Here is a 19,642-nt window from a genome sequence, read left to right as displayed (position 1 = left end):
TGCCCCCTGTCCTCCACGGGACCAGACCGCCTCACCAGTGGGTGGGCATGTGTGGAGCAGGAGTGGGGGGATTTCCTTACTGGCCTGTCTGAGTAGTTTAGCCCGGCCGTCAGTGGGCTCTGCTCAGATCTGAGCCTCATTTGTGTGAGGAGCTGTACAGGGACATAGACACATCCAAACCCCGGGCGATGGAGCCGCTCAGCTGGGCTCACAGAGAGATGGGGAGGGACAGACCCAGGTCTCCTGCTTCCCAGCCCAGTGCCCTGCACGCTAGAGCACCCTGGTTTCTGTCAAGACACATGTTATGTCTCTGGCTGATCATGTGCTACTAGGTTTAACTCCCTATGGGCCTGTCCAAACGCACCTGATGTAGTCCAAGCACACCATGGACCAAATTCATAGATTCATAGATTCATAGATGTTAGGGTCGGAAGGGACCTCAGTAGATCATCGAGTCCGACCCCCTGCATAGGCAGGAAAGAGTGCTGGGTCTAGATGACCCCAGCTAGATACTCGTCTAACCTCCTCTTGAAGACCCCCAGGGTAGGGGAGAGCACCACCTCCCTTGGGAGCCCGTTCCAGACCTTGGCCACTCGAACTGTGAAGAAGTTCTTCCTAATGTCCAGTCTAAATCTGCTCTCTGCTAGCTTGTGGCCATTGTTTCTTGTAACCCCCGGGGGCGCCTTGGTGAATAAATCCTCACCAATTCCCTTCTGTGCCCCCGTGATGAACTTATAGGCAGCCACAAGGTCGCCTCTCAACCTTCTCTTGCGGAGGCTGAAAAGGTCCAGTTTCTCTAGTCTCTCCTCGTAGGGCTTGGTCTGCAGGTCCTTGACCATACGAGTTGCCCTTCTCTGGACCCTCTCCAGGTTATCCGCATCCCTCTTGAAGTGTGGCGCCCAGAATTGCACGCAGTACTCCAACTGCGGTCTGACCAGTGCCCGATACAGGGGAAGTATCACCTCCTTGGACCTATTCGTCATGCATCTGCTGTTGCACGATAACGTGCCATTGGCTTTTCTGATGGCTTCGTCACACTGCCGACTCATGTTCATCTTGGAGTCCACTAGGACTCCAAGATCCCTTTCCACCTCCGTGCCACCCAGCAGGTCATTCCCTAGGCTGTAGGTGTGCTGGACATTTTTCCTCCCTAGGTGCAGCACTTTGCATTTCTCCTTGTTGAACTGCATCCTGTTGTTTTCTGCCTACTTGTCCAACCTGTCCAGGTCTGCCTGCAGCTGTTCCCTGCCCTCCGGCGTGTCCACTTCTCCCCATAGCTTTGTGTCATCTGCAAACTTGGACAGAGTACATTTCACTCCCTCGTCCAAGTCGCTGACGAAGACATTAAAGAGTATCGGTCCAAGGACCGAGCCCTGCGGGACCCCACTGCCCACACCCTTCCAGGTCGAGACCGACCCATCCACCACGACTCTCTGGGTGCGACCCTCCAGCCAATTCGCCACCCACCGGACTGTGCAGTCATCCAAGTCACAGCCTCTTATCTTGTACCATGGCCAGCCCCCTGACGTGGTCCAAACACACCATGGACCAAATGCACCATAGCCAGCCCCCTGATGTGGTCCAAACACATCATGGTCCAAATAGCACCATGGACCAAACGCACCATGCCCAGCCCCCTGATGTAGTCCAAACACACCATGGACCAAACACATCATGGTCCAAATAGCACCTTGGACCAAATGCACCATGCCCAGCCCCCTGATGTAGTCCAAACACACCATGGTCCAAACACAACCCTGATGTGGTCCAAACACACCATGGACCAAATGCACCATGGCCAGCCCCCTGATGAAGTCCAAACACACCACGGATGCCCACCGGATGCAGATGAGCGGTGAGCATCCTGCTCTGGGACGGAGAACAAAGAGCAGGCTGGGCACAGATGCCGGCCAGCCTCCGTCTCCAAAGCATGGCTAGCTTCAAGAAGACATCGCCGTGGCCAGGGCAAACGGTGGGAACTGTTGTGGCAGCATCTCTTTGGAGACGTCCCTTCCTCCGCCCTGCAGCCTAGCAGCCGCACAGACCGGCCAGCAAACGCTGAACTGAGTGACCCCCTGCCTTCCTCCTCCTCTTCTTTGTGCTCTCCTTCCCTTTCCCTCTTGGCAGCCGAAGGTCCTGGTAAACTCCAGCTGAGACCCGGGCTCCGCTCCCAGCCCAGCTTGCTGGAAGTGCTGTGGAGAACGTTACACAGAGGGCCCGATTGTGGCAGTGAAATGTCATCAGCATTTCCCCCCGTCCCCGTTCACTTGCGAACAGCTGCGAGTGCAAATACTTTCCGTTTGCCGGTGGCTTGGGCCGAGGCACCGAGCTCATGAATGGGCCTGGGCTTTCTTTGCTGGCTCTGAAGCATCCCTGCCTCCGGGCACGGGCGCTCAGCTCTGATGGAGCAAAAGTTTCCATCCCTGTCGCAACAGCCTGGTTTCCTTCGCAATCCTGTACAGATGTGAGTCTCCCTGTCCAGACCCCAGGACCCAGACACGGCTCAGACCTGCAGTGAGAGACGGAGTCTAATAGACACAGGGCAGGATTGCTATTGCTCTTTTGACTAGGGGGTGCAGGGAGGGCTCTTGCACTGACCCGGAGGAAGTCCCTCTTTAAGCCCCACATGCTCAGCTGGAAAAGAAGGGAACGTCCCCCCTCCCGGGAACACCGGGAGTGTGAATCGAAGGCCGGGCACTTGCATACACCAGCAACCAGAGCCATAGCGACCCCCGGGAGAGAGCAGTGGAGATCTGGGCTCTGACACTGACTGCCTGGGTGACCTTGACCAAGTCCCTTCACCTCCTTGTAGAACAGGGCTGTGAAGGTGCTGGGATCCTTTATGAGCCTCTCGGCGGTCTGCTGATGGACAAGGGCCACCTGGGAGTGAGGGCTTAATCCCAGACTCCTCGTCCCAACCATTAAAGGCCGGTGGGGGCATGCTTTCCATGCTGAGGTCTTTGAGGCACCGGGGAGGGGAGGCCTGTGTCCAGTTTTTGGGCTTTGCACCTCAAGAAGGATGCGGAAAGCTTGGAAAGAGTCCAGCGCAGGGCGAGGAAGATGAGGAGGACCTTGGTCCTCGATCCAACGCTCTTCATGCAAGGGTGAAGAGTTGAGCCCCAAGGAGCTTCGATGCTGGTGAATCTCCAGCAAAACCCCAGCCTCCGAATTGTCATCCAGGTCTTTTCCATCCCGGGCAGGCCTTCAGCTGGCCCTGGGAGCCCAGGCCAGGGCTGTCTGGGGCGGTCAGGGGCTTGCGCTATGCGACTCGCTCTGTGTCCTGGATGTCTCCAACCCTCCTCTACCAGGGGCTTATTTCACCTGGGTGTTCCCGTTCCAGCCGTCTCGTCCTGGTGCCGGACATGTACCGCTGTCTCCCCCTCCCATCGTGGGGCACATCTGGCCCACACACCCAGTTCGGTTCATGCATCATGGGTTGAGTTTGCCGTTGCGGCCTCCTCGTGTCAATGGCTTTGGGATCGATGCTCCAGGAACGTGCCAGAGCAGGTCTGCGGCTGCAAAGACACAGCAGTTTAGGAGGGTTTTGACGCTTGGACATCACTGAGACCGCACTTGGGACTTTCCCCAGGCTACAGAGGGAGTCGGTATCAGAGGTGGGGTTGCTTCCCAGGTCCTGTGCGCAGCTTTGGGTGCAAACCTATCCCTTTATTTCTGCTGAGATCCAGCCATCGGACGGGTTTGCTCCGTGTGTAACCTGGCAGGGGACAGCTAATGAGTACACGGAGGCGCACGTGCGTTCTTAATGGCTTCCTGGAGCTGGTCCTGAATAATCATCCCCCCAGCACCAGCCTCCAGCGACAGCCAGGACGGCGTGTAGCCCTGCGGTCCAACCAGCCCACCCCCATGTCAAGAAGCAGCTCCGCGTTGTCCTGACAAGCTTGGCTGGTTTTTGGGAGAGTGCTTGGATAAACAAGAAGAAGCGAAGCCTTTTGGCTCCCGAGACTCAGGCTTCGATCTTGGTCCTGCTCTTTGGCAGCTGAGATATTGCCTCTCGTGCCTCAGTTTCCCCCTTGCTTGAGTAGCTTGTCTTGGGTGGGGAGGGTGTCACGATACAGCGAGGGGGACGAGACGGAGAGGAGCCGCAGCGATGACAGCTCTCTCGGTACCCAAGATAGATGTCTGCGGCCTGCGGGTAATTGGGAACAAGACGTGGCTCGCGTGCGAGACGGACGGGCTTGTTCTGGAGCAGCTTTCCGGCACCCTCCTGAGTGTGGCATCCGGCCCTTTACACGGCGCTCCCAGTACACGGTGTCCGTGCACGACTCAGCACCACGCGGCGGCCCCGCTACTCCATCAGGGCCCCGTTTGGGGAACGCCGGCACAGAGGGGCTGTGATGGGCATCTCACGGCATTGCCCCCTCGAGCTGTCTGGAGCCCCTGGAGACTCCTGGGAGACCACGGACCTAACCCTGACCGGGTGGATGCTGGTACCCACGTGGAATAAATCCACGTGGGAGATGCTGTGGTGTAAAATGAGCCTGGAAAAGCTCTGTCTTTGAACTGGTTTGCAATGCATTCAGCCTACAGCTTGCAATCCCCTCTGTAGGAGGGGACGTGAGGGCCCGGGACAGCGAGGAGGTCTGAGCAGCCGCATTTGCAGCTGCCCGAGCTGACAGAGAGGGCAGAGCAAACAAGGTCGTGGCAGGCGCCGGGAAGGAAGGCGCCCCCTCCCCTCTCTGCCCCTGCTACCGCTCGCAGCAACACTAAATTGGCCTGGTGCATCGTAGCACTTCAAAGCAAAGACTGGCCCCAAGCGAGAGGGAGGGTATCCGTGGACTATACGGCGCTCCATCCACTTCTGGCTCCGAATAAGAGACGCGTTGGGGCCTGGAAGCCACGTAGAAAGGATTACGCTAAATCGATGCAGATCCAGCCGGGAGGGAACAAAAAAACGTCGGTGTGTGTATGTCCCCGGGTCATCTTTCAGGGTGCAAGTGAAGTCTGTAACACGTTCAGGGCATAAGAAAAAGCACTGTGATGGCTTTGCCATTCTGCCGTCTTCACTTCCCTTTGCTGTTTGTCCTCTCTTGTTTTCCTTTTGGACCAGAGAATCACAGACAACGAGGGTTGAAGGGACCTCAGGGGGTCACATCTAGTCCAACCCCTGCTCCAAGCAGGACCAGCCCCAACTACAGCATCCCAGCCAAGGCTTTGTCTACCCGGGTCTTCAAATCCTCCAAGGATGGAGACTCCCCCACCTCCCTGGGGAACCTGCTCCAGTGCTTAAGGTCTTGGCCCAGTGTGTACCCTGGGATGAGGTCCAGTCCACATTTTGGATCTGAAAACTAGACCTACTGGTGGCACTGGTGTAGAGGAATAGTCAGACTGGATGGAGTCTCTGATGCCCGCAGTGCAGCGTCCCCGCTCAGACCATGGGTCAGCATGAGATGTCGCACTGGGAGGATGGCCAGCTCCCCAGATGGGGCCCTATCCTGACCAAGCCCTGAGGCCAAATTATCCCATGCACAACAGAGGCTAGCATTAAGTGGGTGTCAAACACGGTGATCCTCCCATGGTCTTCTGGGGATGGTCTGAATCTAGCCTAGTGCTCCTCACAAAAGATATTTGTTGGCATGTGAACCAGGCTATGGAGGCCATAGTCTGCTCCTATTGGGTGAACCACATCCTGGAGAGGAGGGACGGGTCAAAAATGTTGGCACTAGCCAATGACTCAAGCTCAGTACGCAAATCTGCCCAAGACTCCCAGTGGGGCTCATCACATTTTCCTATCTATACAACGGGGAGAGCAGCATGGGAGGCAGGGAACGTGACCACATGAAATGCTCAGACACTGTGGGCGCATCTACACGTGACACTTTAATGCACACTAGCCTAAGTTAATGTGAATTAAGGGCATGCATCTACCCTGCGCGCCCTTAATGTGCATTAAAAATGGTGAATTTAGGTTATTCATGCCTAAATTTGATACCTGCAAATTCAGGTATCAAATTTAGGTGCAAATAGTTCAAGTGCTTTAACACACATGTAGACATGTTAAAGTGCATTAATGCTGTGTGTGTGTGGACTGACTTGGGACAAATTAAAGTTAGTCCCAAGTCAGTCCACACGCAGTGTTAATGTGTTTTAATGCCTGCACGTGTAGATGCCTGCCTAAATCCATTTAATGCGCATTAAACTAATGTGATTCTATATGATACCTGGAACCCCTTGAGCGTATATTAACAACCTTTTACAGCAGTAGGACTTTGGCCAGCGTGGTCCCCCTGCTTTTCCCGTGGCAAGGTTGGGTGTGATGTCTGGTGCTGAGTTAGGCTTGCCTGTGTAGTTGTGTTAAGGGGTTGGACACTGGATTTGTACCCGATGGTTTGGCCAGGGCCTCAGGCAGGGGTTACGCTAGATGGGAGCTCTGCAGGTCTCTTCCAGCCCCACCTCGCTAGGATTTTTTGATAAGCTCAAGGGCTGGGAGCGCTCTATCACCATGCGACTACGCAACCCCTAATACGAGGTTCAGCTGAAACCTTCAGGTGTTGCTTTTTATTAAGTGTAAAAGAACACCCTTTGGCCATGCAGTTTGCTTGTATAATTAAGACTGCAAAGCCAAATGACCAGCACTTTCTTGAACAACAAGCTGTTTTTCAAATTGAAAGACTTCTGATTTGCCAGGCAGGAGGTTGGACTCGATGACCTATGGAGATCTACTTCTCTATGATTTAATTGATCAGCATATTGCAGTTACTCATCACGGGTATCTTTACGCTGGGTTGGAGGGTAAGGCTGCGTCGTGTGTCCACTCCACTTGGATCTGGGATTCAAGTCATATTACTCTGGAATAGATGTGCTGTGTGTCTGTCCCCAAAGGGACAGAGGGAACACGGGTGACTAGAAAAGAGCAGGAGAGGGAGGTGGGGTGGGGGAAGAGGGGCGTCAGCTCGCTAGGCAGGTTTTTCCACCTACTAATTTATGCACGATAAATAATTAAAAGCAGCTCAGGACATGAGAGCCTCGCCGTTCCCTTTTCCTCCATGCTGACCGCCTCTTGGCCGCCGTCTCCCAGCAGACCCCGAGAGACGAGAATCCTTTTCTTGAGGATCCCTTTTGCAGACGCTGGGCTTCCTGCGGCCCGTTCCTACCCCTTGTTCTCCCCCCACCCGATGTTTGGACCCTCTGTTATTACCTGGAGCAGGGCCAGGATTATCATAGGGTTTTTTGGCACCTTTCCAGCCCCTCAAGGGGTTTTCTTAAAATCTTTAGGCTTTCTCCTGTCTCTGCTTTCATTTCACAGGATGAGTCCTTTCGGCTCAAGGGCTGTCTCCATTTGGGGCCTGAATGTCTCCGTATCTCTTGGGTCATAAATGGATGAGGACTGGGTGGCTCTTAGGGTAAATTAGGGAATATTGTTAAGAAAACACCACTCCAGAAGCAGATTTAATGCCAGTTGTCTTGGACTCTGCTCTGAGCCAACAAGCACCTGCCGTCCACCGACGCTGGCACGCTGGATGGAGTTTCATGGGCACAGATGCTTGATAGTAGTGAAATGACCCGTCACACACCTAGGTTTGTGTGTGCAAGTGCCTGCATCACAGAAACAGACAATGATGGTGGAAGGGACCTTGGGAGGTCACATCCAGTCCAACCCCCTGCTCCAAGTAGGATCGGCCCCAACTACATCATCCTGGACAAGGCTTTATCTGCCTGGGTCTTCAAAACCTCCAAGGACGGAGATTGCTCCCCCTCTCTGGGTGACCCATCCCAGCGCTTCACCACCCTCCTGGTGAGAGTTTTCCCTAATATCCAACCTCAACTTCCCTTGCTGCAGCTTGAGCCCATTGCTCCTTCCGTCATCTGTCCCCACTGAGACCAGCCCAGCTCCATCCTCTTTGCAGCCCCCCGGCTGGGAGGTGAAGGCTGCTGTTAAATCCTCCTCAGTCTTCCCTTCTCTAAACTAAATCAGCCCATTTCCCTCAGCCTCTCCTCACCAGTCCTGTCCCCCAGCCCCACAACCATTGTCATTGCCCTCCATTGGACTCTCTTCAATGAGTCCACATCCTTTCTGTCATGGGGGCCACAACTGGATGCAGCACTCCAGATGTGGCCTCCCTAGTGCTGAACAGAGGGGAAGAATCACCTCCCTCGATCTGCCGGCAGCGCTCCTACCCATGCAGCCCAGGATGCTGTTAGCCACCAAGGGCACACTGCTGGCTCCTTTTCATCTCCTTGTCCCTGTCCCCCCAGGTCCTTTCCTGCAGAGCTGCTGCCCAGCCCGTCCCCCCAGCCTGCACCGGTGCAGGGGATTGTTCCCTCCTCAGCACAGGACTTTGCACTTGTCCCCATTGAACCCCATGGGACTCCTTTGACCCGACCCTCCAATTGCCTCTCTGAATCGTAATCTTCCCCTCCATCCAGCATATCTCATACTCCCCCCAGCTAGCCAAGGTACTAGCCAAGCTGGCCCCCGGCTAGGATGCTCTTGAATAAAGTACCAGGACAGCTCTTGTGACTAAGTAGCTGAGACCTTGGTTTCGTATCTCAGCCAACAAAGAAATCCTTGTTGTATCCCCCCCGGGTGCGAACGATCGGATGAAAAATGTGGGGAAATGCTGCTGGAGAGGTAATGAGCTTTCCAGAGCAAGATGGACATATGGCAGGTGATTTGGGAAGGGGGGTGGATATCTGCGTGCTCATACAGGTCTCTGGGGACAGAGCAGCTCGAAGGATACATCACTGCCTGCGGTCAGGGGGAAGCGGAGCTGTCGCTGCTCGCGCATTGAGGAAAACACGAGGTTTTCCTGACAGAGGTGGTTTTCACGTTGCTGAGCCGGGCCTACGGTCGCCACATCCGAGCCCTGCTCTGGATGGTACCGTGCCTGGAAAGCCAGTGGCAAAGATCCCAGAACTGCGGAAGAACAGCAGCCTCCAGCAGCAAATATAATCCCCAAGCACGTGCGCCCTCCTGCCGGTAGCACTGTGGTTCTTGCAAATGAATCGTCCAGCCGCCTGGATCACAGCCAGAAAGGGGAGAAAGAAAAGCATCCTTGGGAGACTGTGGGTGTCTGCCGTGATGCCGTCACCCTGGTTCTTGCAGAAATGCACGAGGCACTTACTTTTCAGGGCCCTCTGCTATGTATCCCCCCTTTGCTCTCCACGGAGGATGCCTGCAGGCGCAGCGGCGGATGCCCCTTTGGAAAGGTAAGCCAATGCTCAAAGCAGAGCCCCGTCTGCAGCCTGAATCCAGCGCGGGACAGGAGTCTGACAGACGCCCGGGGGCAGATTCAGCCTGGTGGAAGGACGCCCTCTTATTACATCTTAAAATCCGAGGACTTGCTGACAGGTGGCCAGAAACTTCGACAAATATGTCTCATCTTGGAAGATGCTGACCTGACTCGTTAATTGAGACGGGAAGTCCTGAGACCGGCCAGTCTTTGCTCGCCCGTGGCTCGGTCGTGGTCACACTGCTTCTCTTAGCCTCACGTATGCAGACGTGGCCCAACTTAAATCAACCCTATACGTGCATGTGAAAAGGATTCAGACTTAAGATGGAGGTCTCCGTCCCACTTTATATCCCAGTCCCATTGGCAGTGAGCACGTCCGCTCATCCCGCTCCTAAATACATCGAGCTCCTTCTCAGAACCGCGCTGTCCCCATGCCGTCTATTGGAAAACTGCTCTGATATTTAGAAAACTCCTCCTTGTCTTCAGCCAAAATGTATTCATGGAGGGGTTTCAGACCATGCACCTGGGTAACTAGCTCCGTCCAAAGGGTCTGAGGAGCTGCGGACATTAGGGTGGTGTGGGGTGTGCGGGAAGGAGGACTGGGTCCCATGGACGTCCTGCTGTGGGTGGTGCACGGGGTCGATCCCTCTCTGCCCAGACACTGCTTGAAGAGTTGCTTTATCTGCAGGTGAGACCCACGGCGCTGTTGGTTTTTGTTTTCCGTGACCTGCCCCATCCTCCAAAAAGGGAGGTTAAATTGCTGGTGTGATGTTGGAGGCCGAATCAATTGCAGAGCTGGGCATGGATCCCCAGTGTCCGGGCCCCGTGTATGAGCTGTTCCTTTTTGGGGACAGATGGCCGCATTGGAGGAGATCTCGGCTGTGGCCGAAGGGTGAAAAAGGCAGCGTTGCATCTCACGGCGTGAAGCTCGTGAACCTGAAGTGGATGCTATCGCGGGACAGCGTCGAACGGGGTATCTCTAGAGCGATATATCTCCTATTCGATCCCCTCAAAGGGGGCTTCCTAGGTGCATGGGACTGAATTAAAAGCAAAGCCCCCAAAAGCACCAGGAGAAAATCAGAGAAGGGCACAAGCAGGTCTTATCCTCCCTGTCATTTTTTCCAGTCTGAAATGGTTATGGCTCTCCCCATTGCTGTACTCCATGCCAGTTCTCAGGTACAACACTGGAAGGGGACAATGATGGACCTCTAATGCCTGGCTTCTCGCAGATCGCACGGGACAGGGACTATTTCCCCACCGGCTCCCACGAAGGGGCTGTGGCATCAAAGGTGCTGATAGCCAGGTAGCTGTGGCGGCTTTCCCTCCTCTCTGGGCTGCTCAAACCCTGCCGTCCTCCCCCGAAGCTGGTGTTCCCGCGGCATTTGGTCCTCCAGCTGTGATGCAGAATAACCTGGAGCACGAGACCCTACCGAGGCCCAAACAGATAGCAATTTGCGGTGAGCACACAGCAGAGAAGTGGTCATCCTTTGGTCTCCATATTGCCCATCCGGTGCTCCAGCGTCGCGGCGCGAGTCCCCTTCCCAGGGAAGCTCCTGGGGTCCGCGGAGCGGCAGCAAGGACAGGGGCTGGCCTAGCACACATCCCTGGCAGGCGTGCCTTGTCTCCCTACCACAAGCAGCATGGGCAAATTAGGAGACTGCTCCAGTGCAATGCGGCCTGTCATTACTGGTCAGGGCTTTGGGCCGTCTCCATGTCCTGGAAACCCTGAAGGTGGAGAGAGGGCTGCAGGGAACAGGCCTGTGCACAGCATGCCATGAACCAATGAATAATCATTAAAAAACCCCACGAGCACTGAAGCCAATGTTCACAGAAGCATTTTGGCTTTGCTGATGAGGGCCCAGCCAGCTGAGACCTCAAGTCTTTGCTGGCATCATGACACCGATGACAAGCTGCTCCCGTTGCCTTGCTGCTCAGCAATGGGTGTTGCCGGCGCACACCGAGACCGGCTGGGGAAGGGTTGAGTGGACCGGCGTGCTCCGGAGAAGGATCAGAGGTGAGCGTGAGCCAGCAGCACGCTCTCGTTGCAAGAAAAGCCAACAGCTTCCTGGGTTGTATGAATGCAAGGGTCACTTGCAAAGCAAGGGAAGCGATTCTCCGGCTGTATTTGGCCTGGAGTCTTGCATTGAGTTTTGGGCTGCACAGCAAGAAGGATGTGGGCAGGTTGGGCAGAGTCCTGTGATAGGGCAACACAAATAACGAGAGGCTTAGGAGACTGAACGAGCTCGGGTGATTGAGTCTGGAGAAGACAAGACTGAGGGGAGCCTTCAAATCCCTGAAGGGCATCTATAGAGACGATGGGGATTGACGGCCCATAAGAGACAGGACTAGGAGCAACCACCACAAGCCGCAGGAGAGGAAGTTTAGGTTGGAAATGAAGAGGAACTTTCTGGCTCGGGGGCGGACCAGGCTGCCTGGAGGAGTTGGGGGATCTCCATCCCTGGAGGTGTTCATGAGCCCGTTGCACAGACACCGGGCTGGGATGGTTTGATCAGGGATGATCCTGCTTTGAGATGTGACCTCGTGAGGTCCCTTCCAGCTGGACGTTGCTACGATCAAGCCCCCCAGCCCCCGTCTGTGGGAGGATGAGCAGGTAGAGGGGCAGACATGGGGCAGGAGCCGGTCCCCTCCACTCCTCCCGTGCTGCCAGGGTGGGCAAGAGGGGACGGCGGAGGAGGTTACCACCATGTGAGACCCTTCAGGAGCTGCCCAGGTGCAGGCGGGAGGCAGAGGATGGGTCAATAACAGGTTTTTTTTTTCAACCAACCTCACTTTTTTTGGAACCCTTTGAGTTCGCTAATTATTGCAAATATTTCCCACGTTGGGTCAACCCCACAGTCATGAAAAGACTTGGCTTCAGCTTGTGTAGACAGAGCGGGACTAGCTTTTGGGAGCTGACACCTTTGCAGCTTCGGCAGCACACAGCTTGGCCTGGGTGGCCGTCGGGGCAGATCTGACAGCTCACATGGAGGTCACTGGTTTCCAAGCCGGCTCGTTTCAATTCGCTCAGGTAATATCCACAGGTGTGCCAACCATCCCCTTGAATTGCGGGGGAGAGAGACTCATCATCTCCTCTCTCTGCCCATACAACCTACATGCCTCTCTACCTACGGTAGCACCATGGTAATGAACCCAATCCACTCACCCCAGTGCCTCCCAGCCATTTGGGCAAGGCTCTTTGGGTAAATGAGATCTGTTTTATCCGACCACCTAAATAGTTGGAAACAAATGTTCTTTGCAAGCTTTGGGGCACACCCCCCTACTTCAGGCTATCTTCCCAACTATTTACACATACATCAGCCATGATTCACGCTCACATCTTTTCTTCCCACCCAGCAAGAGAGAGGGACCCGGAGGAGAGGGGATTGCCTCCATGGCCACAGTGTGCATCAGCGATGGGGCAAGGTTAAGGACCCCCTTGCACCAGGTGCTGTAAGGAGACACAGCCGAAATCTGTCCCTGCTCCCTAGCAAGGGACAACGGGTGGGCATGGACCAGGAAACAAGTTGTCAGCCCCTTGAGAAGTGGTCTCGATCCCCCGGGACCTAGAAGCTGTCGGGACAGACAGGCTGGAGAGAGATAGGGCTGCTCAATCTTGATTTTCAAGCTACAGAGACAGGCGTGTAGCACACATGACGGTGCCAGGCGGATGCTCAGCCGTACCTCTGATCCACGGAGCATCTCCCCGTGCTTACGTAGGCAGGAAGCTCCCGGCACAGTTTGGCCGTCAGATGCAGCCGCAAAACTCCCTGCACATATAAAATCCACCCTCCTGGTAAAATCTGAGGCTGGTGCATTGGCAACCTTGTCCGTGTCAGCAAATCATCCGTGCATAATAGTAAATCGGCTTAAAACGAAGTTCCCCGTGTCGTTAGCTCGATTCGTTTCCCCTCCAGTGGGAAATGCAATGAAAGGGGGTTCTCCAGGGTTGTCGTTTTTTTTCTTCCTAATTAGAGAGCAGGTGAAAATCTGCCTCGTCAGCACTTGAGAGAGACCTAACAAGACGCAGAATATACCTGCTGGCTACAGGCTTCTCTGAACACGCTTTGGTGTTTGGTTGTGTCTGAGCAAATGCAAAGCAAAGCCTTTAACTGCTTCAGAGCTGACGGGTTTAGCTGGTTTCTGAAAGCCCCGTAAAGGCACTTTTGATGCGACCCGCTGCGCCTTGTGCACGATACCCATGAATAGATACCAATAGATGGCTGCATCCTTCCACGGCTCCGCGGAGAATAGCAGTGAAATGCTTGCTGGCGCTGCTATTTCTAGACCAGCCCCCAGGCCTCCTTCTCGGAGCAGCATTGCCCATTTCCTCTGGCTCCAACCCAGAGATGTCGTCTGCTTGGGCTACAGGTGCCAACATGTACAGCTCCAGGCGCGCCAGTCAACACACACATCTGGACTCGATGCTGGGTATTCTTCCTGGAGGGGGGGACTGCATCCAGCCTGCTGCACGCTCTCCATGGCAAGGCACAGGCAACTAGGGGGACTGGGGACAGGCAAGGAACGGATGAGGAAAGAGGTTGAAAACTAAGCAAAGGAAGTGGGTTTGGCACCTGGTGCGCCATCAGCTTGTGCAAATCTTTGCCACGGGGGCCGACCGTTTAACTGGGTTCAAAAGGGGCTGGATGAACTCCTGTAGAACAGATCCATCCATGAGAGTAGGGCTTCGTTGAGGAACGTTATAAGGGAAGAGGGACAAGCGGGAAGAGGAGTTTGGACAGGCAGGCCCTGCAGAAATATTTTCCCCTTAGCACGTGCTCAGATACAGGACACGGGGCATAATACACGTCCTGTCCCGATCGCCCTCTGTCCGCTCTTTGCTGGTTGCACTGCACGCACACCTGGGGCTGGACACACTCATTCATGAACTCCTCCATCCAGCTCCTGCTGAGTGGATAAATAGCAGCTTCCAGAGCCTCAAAGGCTGTAAATCTGCCCCTTACCAAGCCAGGCGCCGAATGCAAAGCCATAATTGATTCATGGAGTGTCTTTCTTCAAAGGGAATCCAGCTAGGCCCTCCTGAGATGGACATTTTTGCTGTGGGGTTGTGTCTACTCATATCAAGGTCTTGCCCCCAGGCACTCGGATATTCAGAGTATATTGGCCAGGGACATTTGGCTCCTGGGCATTTTAGCTGGAGCCAGATCTAACCACTGGCTGTGTTTGTAATCCCAACCCTTTCTGCTCCCCCAGTACTGAGTCCACACTCCCCCATGCCCAAAGTTTCCCCTTTCTTTGTGCCTCAGGCAACGAGACCAAGTCTGCAGAAGAGAAGACCGAGGGGGATTGAACAGCAGCCTTCACCTCCCTGCCGGGGGGCTGCAAAGAGGATGGAGCTGGGCTGTTCTCAGTGGGGGCAGATACAGGACAAGGAGCAATGGGCTCCAGCTGCAGCAAGGGAAGTTGAGGTTGAATATTAGGAAGTATTTTCTCCCAAGGAGGGTGGTGAAGCACCGGAGAGGTGGTGCAATCTCCATCCTTGGAGGTGTTGAAGACCCGGGTAGACAAAGCCCTGGCTGGGATGCTGTATTTGGGGCTGGTCCTGCTTGGAGCAGGGGGTTGGACTCGATGTGACCCCCCAAAGTCCCTTCCCACCCTCGTCATCTGTGATACTAAGATGTAAAACTCAGCTGAAGTTTTCTCTTCAAACCCAGCTCCGCAGGATCCCTCCATCCTAGCCTTGCGGGATGGAAAGGGCCACGTGAGGCTGCCGAAGGTGAGCAAACGTCATGCGAGAGTGATGCCGAATGCCACCTTTGCCTTGGAGAGCACCAAGGAGTCCAGCCTTCAGGCCTGTTGTCAACGGATGGGAATAGAGGAAGACCCCTTCCCCCCACGATTTCCTTTATTTTATTTACATTTTTGCTCACCCTTGGCAAAACAGCACCTGAGCGGAAAGCCGGAGAAATGCAGTGGATGATGGCCTGAAAACCCAAGCCAGGCCGAAAGCTTTAAAACCCAGGAGAAAAACTTTGCTTCCACGCGGGCCTGCCAAGTTTGTGTCAGGACGTGGCGACCCGGTGAAGTATGCTCCCTTCGGCGGGTGGAATTACAGAGGGCACAGCACGACGTTCCTCCGCTCCCTGGCCAGCTCCAGTCATCCCCCTGCCATCCGCCTGAAGCCGAGGCGATTGCAATTTAAACGCGCGGGGCTGGAACACGGTCAGGAAGTGGCTACTAATGGGCGAGAGCGTACATCCTTCCATGGAAAAGCAACATACGTTGAAACCCGGGCCCTACAAATTCCTTCCAAGCATCCTTTCCCGCCGGACCGGGGCACAATGAAGCCTCTGTGCTCTGAGGTTTCCCAGCTTAACTGCTCCTCTGTGGTTGGGAGAAGGAGGACGAGGTCGGACGGGCCGTTCGGGGTGTTAATGACTCCTAGAGACAAGACCTGTGCATCAGTGAGGCACCCGACATGGAGCAATGGAGGTTGGAAAAGAAACGTTGAATGCAACTCAGGTCCTGCTAAAAGCAATACCCAGACTCCCATGGATGGGGGTGCAATTGGCTCCAGCCCAGCAGAAAAATCAGGAGTCTGAAATTCCCCACGACTGTTCAGTCCAGACTTTGTTTTACCCTGGGAAACTTCCATGCACAAAGGCAGGCGAAACAGGCCACGAACCGGCAGGCTGGCAAGCAGAAAGGTGGGGTGTTTGGAGGTGCTGGCTTTTATTTGAACTTGCAAAACTGGCTGCGAACTTCTGGATGTGGATCCAGGAGGAGCTTGTTCTTCATCAGCTCAAGGGAGGTGACACTTCTCCTCTACTCACCGCCGGAGAGACCTCCCCTGGAGTCCTGTGTCCTGTTTTGGGTCCTTCACGTCAAGGAATGACAGACAATGAGGGTGGAAGAGACCTCGGGAGGTCACATCGAGTCCAGCCCCTGCCCCAAGCAGGACCAGCCCCAACTACAGCATCCCAGCCAAGGCTTTGTTGAGCCAGGTCTTAAATACGTCCAAGGATGGAGACTCCACCACCTCTCTGGGTAACCTGCTCCAGTGCTTCACCACCCTCCTCATGAGAAAGTTTTTCCTAATTTCCAACCTCAACGTCCCTTGCTGCAGCTGGAGCCCATTGCTCCTTGTTCTGTCATCTGCCCCCACTGAGACCAGCCCAGCTCCATCCTCTTTGCAGCCCCTGCAGGGAGGTGAAGGCTGCTATTCAATCCCCCTCGGTCTTCCTTCTGCAGACTCAATCAGCCCATTTCCCTCAGCCTCTCCTCACCAGTCATGCCCCCCAGCCCCACAACTATTTTCATTGCCTTCATCTGGACTCTCTCCAATGTGTCCACATCCTATCTGTAGTGGGGGCCCAAAGGCAATCCCACGGGAGCTGCCCTGTGGAGCAGGAATCAAGGCAGAATGCTTCTATCCCAGTCAGAATATCATCTTTCTACCTTAACACATGCACCCCACGTTTGCAGGGCTGATTTGGGGGGAAACAGTGCATGTTGCATGTGGGAAAGTATGGTATCTGGACCAGGTCATGCACTGTTTCCAAGTGCAGGTCAATAGGAGCTCTTGGGAAAGTGGGCACAGTAAGTTGGTGATGGGACACCGAGCTACCTTGAAAGCTGAGAAGAGCTGGGGTCCCGAGTAGCCTTCACTTCCCTGCAGGGGGGCTGCAAAGAGGATGGAGCTGGGCTGCTCTCAGTGGGGGCAGATGGCAGGACAAGGAGCAATGGGCTCCAGCTGCAGCAAGGGAAGTTGAGGTTGGAAATTAGGAAAAACTCTCTCAGGAGGAGGGTGGTGAAGCACTGGGACAGGTTCCCCAGAGAGGTGGTGCAGTCTTCATCCTTGGACATATTTAAGACCTGGCTCAACAAAGCCGTGTCTGGGATGCTGTAGTTAGGGCTGGTCCTGCTTGGAGCAGGGGTTGGACTAGATGTGACCTCCCGAGGTCCCGTCAACCCCCATTTTCTGATTCTGTGATTCTAATACCATAAAGCCCACGTGAACTCAGAGGAAGACGAGGCTACGCCTGCCATTTCCAAACAGTTTCATCAGGTCATTCCCTGCGAGAAGGTGGCCTTGGCACTTGGACTATACTGGGGAAGAAGCAGCTGAAATGCAAAACAAGGTGATGTCTCCTCTGCCGTCTCTGCCTTCTACGTGCACGCACATCCATAAAAGATCCCCGTGGTTTCCAGGGACTCTTTCCTCCGCTCAGATTGTCTCCTGCGGTCAGATCGCTCCTTCTGCGTGTGCACAGAGCGTGCGTCCAGTAATGCAATGTGACTAATGCAACCAGATAATGAGACCACAGGATGTTCTCACAGGGACTGTCGGAGAGAATCCCACACACAGAGTTTTCCAGTTGGGAAAAATAAATGTTTTATGCTACTTCGCCTGTGTTGTCATTGCTACTGGTGGTGGAAAGTCCCCTCCGCCCCTGCTAGCAAAACCTCTGCATGGGATAGTTAAAAAGAGAGAGGTAAGTCACATAGAAAACCAATTAAGGATGAATAGATACGTGTGTGTGTGTGTGTGTGGAGAGGGGGGTGCGCGTGTGTTGGGACAAGGGGACTTTTGGGTCTCTTTTTCGACCCATCTAAACTCCACATTTCCAAAAAATAAGCCATGAAACGCTGGGACGGGTTTGCAAATGTGCTGTCCAAAGAGACCAGTGCACTGAGCGTGTGCTGAGTCCCCCGGGAAATGCTGACCTCCGAGGTCCCGTTAGGATCTAAACTGGGTGGCGGATGTCAGAAACCCAGCCCTGGCTGCGGGGGCTGGGCTACTGGACACCTGGCCTCAGTTTCCCTCCTAATTTTGATTGGTCGTTGCTGGGGGAAGTGAGTGTGACGATGCAATTGTGAATTCTCTGGTATAATCTGCAAATACAAGAGTCGTAGATAATGACGGGTGGGAGAGACCTCAGGAAGTCGCATTCAGTCCAACCCCTGCTCCAAGCAGGACCAGCCCCAACTACAGCATCCCAGACAAGGCTTTGTCTAGCCGGGTCTTCAACACCTCCAAGGATGGAGAGTCTGGGTAACCTGCCCCAGTGCTTCACCACCCACCTTGTGAGGGTTGTTCCTAATATCCAACCTCAACTTCCCTTGCTGCAGCTTGAGCCCATTGCTCATCTGCCCCCACTGAGACCAGCCCAGCTCCATCCTCTTTGCAGCCCCCCTGCAGGGAGGTGAAGGCTGCTATTCAATCCGCCTCGGTCTTCCCTTCTGCAGACTCAATCAGCCCATTTCCCTCAGCCTCCCTCACCAGTCCTGTCCCCCAGCCCCACAAGCTATTTTTGTTGCCCTCCACTGGACTCTCTGCAATGTGTCCACATCCTTTCTGTCTGTGGAAATGGTACTACAGGTCCTGGGCCTGGACACTCCCTGCGTTTGAATTTCCAGGTGGGATCTTTGCAAACTCAGATCTGTCGCTAGGACAAACCCAGCTCCAGGTCCTGGGCCCCAAGTTCCCTCCGGCTTTGGATGGGCAACATGCAGATCTGGACTTCAGTGGGGCACCGGGGCCCGCGGCTGATACAGACTCGATGCCCAGCGGTGTAAATGGAGATCTGGGCTGGAAGGATCCAGGGAGCGTAACCCTTCCTGATCCTTTCCTCCCATCTCTCCTGCTCCCAGGCGGCAGCAGGTCCCAGAGTAAAGGCAGAAGAGATGGAGAATAGGTGATCCCCAATTTCTTTCCAGTCTCTTCATCCATGCGTTGGAGAAGCACGGTAGAGGGAGCTCTTGTTCCACCTGACACCCACAGTCCTTGCATATCTGCTGTCTCATCTCTCCCATCTCCCTCCCCCTTCTCCTTTTTGCAAACACCCGAGTTTTGCTTCTACAGAAACTTTGCACTGGAAGAGAACAGCGAACGGGGAGGTTTGCAAACCACCCCCAATGTCTTGCTAGGAGCAGATCTGGATTTAGGGTGCAGCTACCATGGCTGGGGTCTCCCCAAGAGCCAGGAAGAGTGGGTTCAAGGCGGATGTCTGCAGCCATCGGGTCTGACGCAGGGAGAATGGGCACTGCTTATGTAATGCACCCTGGACCAGGGCAAAAATAAAAGGAAGCAGTATATGAGGAGCGAGTGTGCCAGGCTCTGGCTCTCCTGGGCTGGCAGTCCCATTGGGGTAACCCCAGCCACAATGCAAGTTATAGGGCTGGAGGTGAAATATGAGTGCCCAAGGGGTAGGTGCAAACACCCACACATAGTTCACAAGCTCCACCCAGATATTTCCAAGAGAAATCCATTCTGCTGGTTGTGGGCTTCCCCAGTGCTTTGCAACAGGAAAATTGCTCTATTTCTCCTTGGCCAAAACTCCAGTGCTGTGGGGTAGGAGTGATGCAGATGCTAGTTCAATGCATGTGCAACTTCCTGAAGTGAACAGGAATGGAGACTGCAGTAGCAATAGCTGGACTAAATTTACCATCGAATCGTAGAAAACGAGGGCTGGAAGGGAGCTCAGGGGCTC

The 19,642-nt window shown here is 54.6% G+C and overlaps 1 long non-coding RNA gene across 1 annotated transcript in view; it reads right to left on the bottom strand.

Annotated features, from left to right (window-relative positions):
• The window catches only part of LOC132250422 (uncharacterized), a 30,001-nt gene extending 16,878 nt beyond the window's left edge, over positions 1–13,123 (bottom strand). The window contains exon 1 of the long non-coding RNA XR_009462152.1: positions 12,873–13,123. This is a non-coding gene — a long non-coding RNA (uncharacterized LOC132250422). The remainder of the gene's footprint in view (positions 1–12,872) is intronic.
• Positions 13,124–19,642: the final 6,519 nt, after the last annotated feature.

Source organism: Alligator mississippiensis, chromosome 4, assembly GCF_030867095.1.
Source record: "Alligator mississippiensis isolate rAllMis1 chromosome 4, rAllMis1, whole genome shotgun sequence".
Lineage (NCBI taxonomy): Eukaryota > Metazoa > Chordata > Crocodylia > Alligatoridae > Alligator > Alligator mississippiensis.
This window is presented reverse-complemented; position numbering and strand designations above follow the sequence as displayed.